Below are 10,910 nucleotides of genomic sequence, written 5' to 3'. Positions count from 1 at the left end.
CCCCCTCCCATCTCTCACGATCACATTTGTACATCCGCGGCACGCGCGCAGCGTGCAACGAACGACGGAGTTAGGAGGTGATAGAAGGTACTCATTAAGCGATTAGGAGCAGGCCACTGCATTAAGTCGTATAGATAAGCGGAAAATTAGGATCGGTTTCTGTCGTAGGAGTGTCGGTCGGCTTTAACCACGGCTTGGCTCATTCGCCATTTCCCCGATCGTGACGACGTCGACTGTCGTGCACAGACACGGTCATTGCTCGCGTTATCAGGAATGTTCATTGAGGCACAATTGGCGCGACATGCGCAACCGGAAAATAGGATTCCGTTCCCCGCTCGTATATAATACAGATTCTTGAAAGACTCGTCTATGTCTCTTCTTCGTCTCTCGTTTGTAATCTCAAAACAAAACTGTCAGCGCTTCCCGACATTCCGTTACGAAAAAGCCGCGTGAGGCAGAAGGCCAATGGTGCCGCTCGACGTGCCACGGAGATGGGGAATCGAATTAAACCGTGACTAACGTCGACCGACGTTGACGAAACCGGCCCTTAGACAACGTAATCGATCATATAGTTAATAAAACGAAGAAAAAGAAGAAGAAAAAAGAGAATAAGCGGACGAGCGAAAGTCGGTTAGTTAGTAGATTATCACTGGTTCTCAGTGACCAAGGCGTGTCTCTTCGCTGTATATTTATTTCCTCATCGCGACCCTCCCCGCCGAAGGGGACGACTAATCGATCGCGAGAGCCCGTTCGCCCGGTCGATTTGTCTCCTCGTCGCCAGGCGGTGCGACAATTGACCATGTGTGAATCTCACCGCGAGCTCGCTCGAGACACAATGTCTCCTGGAACTCGTGAGCAAGTCTCGGCCGAATTGGACGTCGTCTCGGATTCTCTCTCTCTCGAAGTTGTGCTCAGACGGCTTCCTACACGTTCGTCGTCAGTTGTCGCATCGCGAGGCGCGAGTAGAAAATCGCGCGAAAGGAGCCCGGTCGCACCGACGATCCGGTTGATTTCGACTGTCCGACCGCTCGGGAGACCCTCCAGTCGCGAATCTTCTCGACGATCGAACTCTCCAACGAATCCCGAGTCCCTCGGGACCGAATGTCAATCCGGGGAAAAGAATCTCGGCGCGAGATCGAGTATTTCACTGGCAATAACGAAATCGTGCGCGACTGCGGAATTCCTCGCGGCCGTTCCGTCTAATTCTGGTCGACTGTCTTTTTGTAGATCGTAGCTATAGCCAATAGCAATGTAGTTAGAGAAGAAAGAAGAGATAGAGAGAGAGAGAGAGAGAAAATTCAGTTGACCAGAGTGGAAATGAATCGGAAGTTAGTCGCGGTCGACTCTCACCCCCTCGCCACTCCCTGCTTCCCTTCATTCGTTTCATTTCGTACCCAACGAAGCATTCTTGATCGTTGTTCCTCGTTGTCACTGCGTATCTTGTATTGGTGACTGGCAAGCCTCGAGTTTTTACCGTAACCAAAATGGGTTTTGCGTTGGACCCTGCCCCGTTTCCTAACTCTCAGAGTGTATTATAGATTACGTATGTACGCGTGCCTGCGAGAATAAACTTGACGACACACACAGACACGCGCTTACACATATACGCTTATACATTAAACATAACACACACACACGCATACGACGCCACATTTGTTTACGACCCGCAGCTTTTAAACGCTCGCACCTTTTTACCGCTAAAGTGTGCGCCGCGAAACACGGCGCAATTATCGCATAACGGAGCTGTCGCTTTGCTCGTAATGTAATTTTGTGCATAAACGAAGCGCATAATGCAAGTAACCGAGGAGCTTTATATTCCGGCAAGCGGAGCGAAGCGGCGCGTCGATCATCCCTCTTTGCGGCCGCGCGTTGCGATAGCGACATGTGTGTAACCGCGAAACGATAACAGATTATGATATGACACTCGCACTTCTATTTGATAAGTCGTAACGCGCGAACAGTCGCGGCTCGAATATCATTTTAACGCGCGCTACTATTTTAACGTCGGCTACTATTTTTTTCTGAATGTATACACGGAGAGAATTGTCATTTTTTTTTTTTAATAATATAAATTCATTTCAATTTTACTATATATCTCTAGTGATGAAGGAATAGAATCAGTAAAATCTATTTTGCCAAAGAATATAGCAAATTTCGCTAGAAATGTGCTGTTAAAAATTTACTACATAATTCCATGCAGTCGCAATTGTATCGCTACGCAAATTTTTTAATAGCGCATTTCAGTTCCTGCCCGGATAGATTTTCGTGATCGTAAGGACGTTAGACAATTGATAAGATAGAAACTTTTCTTTCAATTACATTTATGAAATAAATACATTGTGTTGAAAGAACTATTAAATTTGCATCATATAATAACGTAACTTTTTTAGCGTATTGATGCAGCAAGAAATTTCCCAAAAGTTACACTCAGATTTTCATATTACGTTCAACGTGACATATTGTTCGCGGCGCAAATTTTGATAACTTTTTTCGTGTTCCTTCAAGCATTGTATTCTGATCAGTCACCATCGTGACTCAACATTTGTTGCCGAATTTCGCGATTATTTAACATACTTAAAGTTGCCGTAAAGTTCATGTACGTCAGTCTGTTGGGGTAAAATATAAATAGCGCATATAAAATGAAAGGTTAGTCAATTATGAATGTCGACCTATTTCTTAGCTGAAGATTCTACAGTAATATTCACTATAAAATTCTCTCCGTATAGATCACTCGCGAATCGCGGATTAGAAAAGAAAAAACGCGCGTTTAAGGATCGTTTCTCGCATATCACGTAGAGGCAGCCCTCTTATCGAGTCGTAAATTATCCAATTTTTAAACGGAGCGATCGACCTCGAGACACTCGCGAAACACGATCGCAGAGTCGAGATATTATCCGCTCGCGCCCGCTAACTCGCGAAATGAATTATTCACGAAAAATCCGCTCCATCGGCTCGCGTATCAATTCGCTTCAGACTTCGTCGCGAAGGCAAAAAAAAAAGGCAAGCGAATTGGACACACCGTACTTCTCGCACGTGGATGTTACGTACTTTTGTTCGCGTCACGACCGTGGGTATTGTGCTGCTATTCGCGCACCCCCGACTGAATAGTGTCGATGCATTGTTACTGATGCGCTCTGTCCGATGTGACGCGTTGTGTAAAAATTGCGAGTGATTGCGTCGGTCCCCGGTGAAGCAGCCACGTGGTGCGTGCGGAAGAGTTAATACGCGTTCGATACACCTGTCAGGATGGTAATCCCGAATCATGTCAGGACGATCCTAGTTACGCGAATCGAGTCTGCCTGACTGCCTGTCTGTCTGTCTCCCTGCTCGCCCGCCCGCCCGCCTGTCTGTCTCACTCATTCGAGTAATCTACAGTCCACTGTATTTTCCGCTTCGATCGCGCGAATAAGAGGATGAATTTTTAATCCGTCATATATCGCAGCCAGTGGCGCAACTTAGCAGTTTTTAATATCGCCATGCACACGCCGATGACTCTTCATACATTTCACTGCGAATCGCCACCGTCGTGCAACGATCGTATTCCGCATGTCCGCTCCCGAGGGAAAAATTCGAAAACAAATAATTGAACAAAATCGAATGAATTGCGCGGAAATCCGAGAGAAAATCGACGCCGCCAATCTCCCGATTAACCGCGTGGAAATTTACGAGTATGCCTATGGTTTCGATTTCGAAAGCGCACACATGACGCGTACACACGCCATACACATGACACAAACACACAAGCGCACACGTTCGTCTCGCCACGCACAGGTACGCACATCGCACACGTTTACTGGTCAATAGTCGTTCGCACGCACGTCTTTTTCCACGCGCTTGTCTTCGATTATCGTTTTATGTATTTAGTCGACTGCGCGCACACACAACACACCCACAGACATACAGAGAAAGAGACTTTTCCTATACCTTTTAAGTTGTCGTCAATATATACGTATAAGCATTTGTTCACACGCGCCGCTGCGACGCGTCCGACTACGTTGCGGAAAAAAATATAAAAAAAGAAAGTAAAAAAAACGCGCAACTAATTTGTCCTAGCGCTATCGAATGTACGGCATTTTATCGTGTTACCGTGAAGAAAAAAGGAATTGTAGGCATACTGAAATTTCATCGATACTCTAATGATTAAATGTTCGCTCTATTATTATTTCACGAAGAAGATACTGCTGTCGTGTGCAATAATCTCCCTAATGTAACGATATTCCTCCGCAAACGTTTCGGTGAACGAGAATTCGCAGCACCGAAGAATATAATTTTGTACAGTAGAAAGTGTATGCGTCTCTTTCATTTTGTATATTCTCTTTCATATTTGATATCGAATGCAACCCTTTGGAGTGGCTAGGATGAATAAACAATTTACCTATCGTCGACCCTTCGAGGCATTTATTCGCGAGGAAAAAAACGCATTTTCCTACGAGTTTTCGATCGTGTTTCGGTTTTACCGTAACTACTACTACTGCCGCTTTGCATTTACGCGTCGCGCGTTGTTTCTTTTTTTATTTATTTCCTGTATGTATCGCGTGTTGTTGTATACGGTTTATATTTTTATCGATGATGCATTATTTTGTACTACGCGCATGAATGACGACACGAAACGTCATGTCGGTGACGCTTTTGCTCGTTTTACCGCGAACTGTTGCGGATACATGATTGCTCGGTGCAAAGTCGAGAAGTGTCTGTAGCCGGGAAGTTCGTCTCGAGGATACAATTATATATTTGCGGTAAATCTTGCCGCAAATAGTCATATAGATCTCATTTTTGCACTGCGGAATCCTTTCGTTCTACGCATCGAGGAAACCACTTTGTCGTCTTTTTCTCTATTTGAGCGCCGAATTTTCGACGGACGCTTCGCAGCGGCTAATTGTCTCACCAATAATTTTGTACCACCGGAAACGCACACCGCTATACACGCATACACACACACGCGCGCGCGTGCGCACACACACATACACTTTCTTGCAAGCAAACCGACACACGTACACACATCTCTTCTCCGATTTACATAAGTTTATGCTAAGTTCGTAGAGTTAACGTGGCTTCTCTTTTTATTTAAGCGACAATGCAAAAAAGTTTGATCTCTTACTCGTACATACACCACTATAAATATAAATATATAAATATATACATACATGATGAATAATCCGCATAATTACGATCGCGCGAGGAATCATGCTCGTTGCGCCCTTTTATCCTCCTCCTCTTCCTCCTTCTCCCACGCACCCATTCACCCGCCCTCACCACCCCCTCGCATCCCCTCTTCGCGGTTAACGAAATTCTTGGCGGACAGAAGGGATGAAGCACGTCGTTGTGCGTTCCTCATCATATGAGGAACACCGCAGAGAGATATTATATACATATACATAGATTATATATATATATATATATATATGTAAGAAAAAAAATATATGAATACAGAGGACGACTCGAGCGTTCGTCCCGCGTGTAAAGATGCGCTATCGTTCCACCATTTACCCTCCCCCCTTGACTCTCTCTCCCTCCTCATCGTCTCCCATCCACCGATCTCCCAAATCCGCAAATCCATTCGATTGTAAACGCGTTCTCGCCGCGCGAGTCACGAAAGCGCGAATATGATTTTTTAAAGAACTGCTCCAACTTGATTAAGAAACGAAATAAACGCTGCTTACGACAGTTAAATACGTCGTTGTGATTGTAGGTTAATTGTATCACTCACTCACCCTTCACTCTCCCTGTCTCCATCTCTTTCAGCTGCCAAAAGGTCGAAAGTCGACTCATCCCCAGGAATAGAGTGGTGGCGGCGGCGCCGGTGATCCCCGTTGAAATTGGAGAAGATCGCGCCGTCCTCGAGTGCTCCAGCAAAGTGGCAAACCTAGAACACAGTGATCCAGATTCATGCCGGTGGAGAAAGTACAATTTACAGGGTTCGTCTCGCAGGGATGACGTGAATGCACAATTCGAGGAGATCCACTTTGAGCGCGCGATCGTATCTAAAGTGGATCTCGCGGATTACAGGTTCGCCTCGTTATTATTTTCTTTTCAATTAAATCAAGCACGCTCGCCGAGGCACTACGTTTGTGTATCTCGGTACTGTTCTTTATTTATTCCGTTGCTCTTCGCAGCACGATCAGTGTATTCTTCACTGAAAGGCTGGCACTTACAATCGGCGGTTCAGCATTATAAGTGTAGCACTGCAGTCAGTAAAATCTCGTTGAAGAGATCAGTTAATAGTAGCGACCGTTGCTGTCATTGATGCAGTTTGCAAGGATAGGCAGTGTCATCGTACGCAAACCACATGTAAGCTGTCAATTCCACCGCCGCCAACACGAAAAGTATAACGAATTTGCGTATTGCAGATTTTGCAGTCAAGTCTCGCTTGCTCGAAATCGGTGAGATGGATCAGTCAAGCGGGAGTGTTTCCACTGAAAGTCAGTGACTATTCGCTGATTATCGCGCGGCGGAATTCTGCTTTTACCGATACGATCAGAAAGCTTTTTGCTGATTCACTTTAAGAGAGTGTCAGACCGAAGAAGTATTCAGGAGAACCGCGTGTTGGAGTCGGAAGTGTGATACATCACACGGAAAGCGCTTCTCGACGACGACGAAGAGGAACGCGAGAAATCGCAGCCGACGGCGTCTTTCGACCGGACACGCGCGCGTGCACCTGTGTGGCGTTATCAATCGCGCCGAAAACACACACACACACACATACACACGTACTGTGTCTCTGGAAACGCACATCGCGTTTTCGCCAGGTGTGCGTGACATCGCGCCACTAAATAATCAACGAGCGCGCATAAAGTAGTCGCATCGATGACATTTTGAGATACGAGGGCCACCGTCGGGACCGGCGCCAAGGTATTAAATCTGAAACGGCCGTCATTGGCGGAAATTTCCATTCGCCGATCGGTCGATCGTAAAGTTCGCGGGCGGATTTATTTCTCCTGCTAGCTTCTTTCTCTCCCGCTTCCCCCGCCCGCTCCTTCTTCCTCTTCCTCAACAAGGAAAGAGAGAGGAGGCAATGCGATGGAGAATGGAGAGAAGCAGCCGGCGATCTTCGGGTGTTATTGTGCGTCGAAGTGTTCCCCGATAGCTCAATCGCGGCGCAAATCAACGAAGGAGAGCCCTCACGGCCGGCAGGAACGGTCGCAATAATCCGTGACATTCGTCACTATCGAATCCTATCTGCCGCATGTTCCCTGGGGGCTCCCCCAAGTCGGAGTGAGCCCGAATCGCGGGGCGTTCTCCCTCAGTGAACCTGCCGTGATTCGAGTGCACACAGGCGGATAATAATTACGGACACGACGGTCGATCCTCCCAAGGCGACCCCCGAATTACATCGGAGGACGTTGATTTGCGCACGGCCGAGGTGAAATATCGTGTTTTACGACGGCGACATCGTCAACCCGAGCCCGAGAGTCCGCGATACCATCGCGATTCGATCGTAAAACCCGACGAGTCTGTCCGATTACTCCTCGTTGCAGCCGCGTACGCGGATAGTGTAGAATTATGTCGCTATTATCAATATTTTTCGCGTTCGTAAGTTAAGATAAAAGTACCAATGCCCAGGTGTCATTGACACTGCCGTTTCTAGGTAAATTTCATGTTCGGGGGTTCTAGGAAATGTCGGTTCAGGGGAATACCAAGGAAACGGCGCGCATTCGCGTAAATCGAACATGTAATGTAAAAGAGATTATTTCGCACGTGCGGTAAATGACAGCAATGCACGCCGTCGAACGTACTCCACTGATACGTATCGGACAGATGTACGTTTATTTATCGATTATAAGGGAAACAGGATGTCGCGCGAAGCGACGATGTTTGGTCGCGTCGTATAACGTGGCCGATAATGCGCGGCCACTGTTTGACAGGACACGTAGCTGCGCTGGTGTTCATCGGCACATATGCGACACAGTTAACTAACCGGGGAGTTTAGCTGATTATATCGATACCAGCTACTCATCCAATTCGTCCGAGTGTGATGAGATATTATCTCTTAAATTGTAAAGGGACTCGCAATGGAGACGCGCGCAGCAAATGAAAGTAAAAGAGCGTTAGTGTACATTTTCCATGAGAAACGCGCTCCGCTCTCGGAACGCTCTATTAAATGTGACAGAGAACAGATAATCATGAAAACTGAAACGAGAGAAAGAACAATGAAAAACTCAACGTCCCGCGATTAGTTCCGCGTAAAAATATCTAGCCAGTTAATCGTTTCCGGATGAGTCAAGGGGAGGTTTTCATTTGGAAAGATGGCAGAATTTAGCTGAAAAGTGAGGTTTTTACAGATCATTTTTAAAGAAATGAATAAGAATATCGATGCAGGGTTTTGACCATATTATTTATCATTGTTTTAAGTGCAAAACGAATAATTTGAAAAACAATTGCTGGAGGATGAACCTCAGTGTTGCACGCAGAAAATCAAAATTTAACAAAACAGCGACACTTCACAATTGAAAGTCATCTTTCCGCTCTTTCTCTTTTATTCAGAGTCCTGAAAACAATGCCCATTTTGGAAATTTTTCAAAGGACTCAAGTTCATCCTCCAGCAAGTTGAATACTGTTTTTAAATTTCTCTGTTCGATTTATTCCAGATTATTATACGAGCTACAATATTATCAACCAGACAGAGGTGACTGCACAAAAACTCAGGATAACGAGATTGTAATATTTTTTTAAATAAAAAAATTGTTCTACAATATATCAAAGCACCATACTGACCATATCTTTATCCATTTCTTTGAAAAAAAAAAAACATTTGTAAGAGCTTCCTATTGTTTCAGTCACCTGAACCAGAATCTCCCCTTAACGGAGGGGAGGTTACCCTCGAGAATTGAACGCGCGATCGCAGAGCGCAGGATGATAAGATCGACGTCTCTCGCATCGGTTATAAATACGATTATCCTTGTCATCGGAAGAACCGGCGGCCTACGTTATAGATAATTATAAGTCTAACGTTGGTTTTTCAACGTGACGTGATCGATATCCCTCGCGAGCGTGTGTTACGACATTCCAGTTAATTCTGCGTATCATTATTCTCTATTAATATAATGCTCGACTTGATTGGCTCGATATAGCGGCGCTCGATTTACGTCAATATTGCACTATTTTCAGAAGACGCGACGGACGTCTCTTCCGCGAACGACGTCTCCTCTCGCAATCGGCTCGCCGAGCGAACGATTCTCGCGAATCGGTCGATACCTGGGAGAGATCTCGCCAAGTTCCTGGGCTACGTTACCATTGTCATAATTATGAATCCGCGGTAGTCTACTTTGCGCTCTGATCTGTTGTGCACGAGCGTACGCGTTCATTAATCATACTGTACTCGGCTGAAAAATTAATGAGACAAAACGCCGTGCCCCTCAACTCCTCCCCGTTCGGTTTCGCGCTTTAAACGCGTTCGCAGAAATATTTTATTAACCCGGAATTCAACCCAACGCGCGAGGTACAACCGGCGATGCGTATTCGCGAGAGCGTTGTTATCTCCGCGATCCATTATTCAGTGTTATCTCTTCTGCGAGATCGACGACATTAGAAAGCGGTGGAAATCAATCCTATTCGGATTCCTACACGCCGTAGCCCCTGTTATACTCTCCCAGAATCGTATCCGGAGAATTGATGCCGGAGTCTAACGCCGATGCACGGCGGATCGCTGCAAATGACCTGGTTCGCTGCGAAGGTTGCAAGGGTCAATTAATCACAATATCACCATCATCCGCTTCGTATTATCCCGTACGCTTCGCAGCTTCGCCTCTAAACGCCTCATTCATCACCCGCCACCTGATATCGACTATTTTCGAACGTACGGACAGACGGGCAAGCGCGCGAGCGAAACCCGACACATTTTCCTGAATTATTTAGCTTCGATTAAGCGGGATGAAGCGTTTATCCGGTGCTCGATCCACTTTTCATTCGTACGCGACTCAAGATGTATGTTCTCGCGATCGACGACGAACGGAGGCGGGCGAGTTTTCCATCTTGTACTTATCAAGGAACGACACGTAACATCTCGAGCGAATAATTTTAATTTATCGTCGCTTTATTCACGAGCCATCGCGCGAAAGTTGCGTGACGCACTCTTCCACAAATCCGGAGTCGAATGTGTCGAGCGCGTGTCCAGCGAAAAATATACACGAAGAAAATATTACGGATAAAAATGTACAGTAAAAATTGCGACCAAGTTTCTCTAATCTTGAGCGATACGGAAGCATAATCGAAATTGCTACATTCTTTTGTTTAAAAATACTAACACGTGTGACTTTCCACTACAATATTATTGTAATCATGAAAATTATTGAAATATTTATTGAAATTATTGGAATAATTAAAATTGAAATTATTTCAATTTAAATTGCAATTCAATTTAAATATTCAATAATCTTAAATTCAAATTTTTTAAATTTAAATCCAAGATTATTGAATATTTTTTATATCGTATATTATCACACAAATATGTAGATTGTCAAATTAACTATTTCTATAACAATTTACACAATTTTAATTCAATTCAGTTTTACAAAAAAGCATTGTAAAAAAAAATATGAATTTAACGTAATTTTTACTATAATCCTTTCTCCGTGTACAAGACGTCTTGAATAAAGAATCCAGAGAATCGTACATGGGGAGAATCTTGTAGTACGAATTGCTACAGAATTTTGTAACCGAAGAATAGATCGATATTTTCTGCAGTAATTTATTATTCTTCCAGTCTATATATGCTATTGAAAAATTTGCTATTATTAGCGAAACTTATTATGTTCCTTGGCAAAATAGACTTCACTGATGATCTATTTCTGCACCATTAGAGCATAATAAACTTACAATGAATTTATATGAGAGAAAAGGAAAAAAACTGTAATATATATATATATATATATATATATATATATATATATATATATATATATATATATATATAT

Source organism: Odontomachus brunneus, unplaced genomic scaffold (assembly GCF_010583005.1).
Source record: "Odontomachus brunneus isolate Ranch 3 - 2012 unplaced genomic scaffold, Obru_v1 Obru_scaffold_050, whole genome shotgun sequence".
NCBI classification, from domain to species: Eukaryota; Metazoa; Arthropoda; class Insecta; order Hymenoptera; family Formicidae; genus Odontomachus; species Odontomachus brunneus.
The sequence above is the reverse complement of the archived record's forward strand: the minus strand, read 5'-3'. Positions refer to the sequence as shown.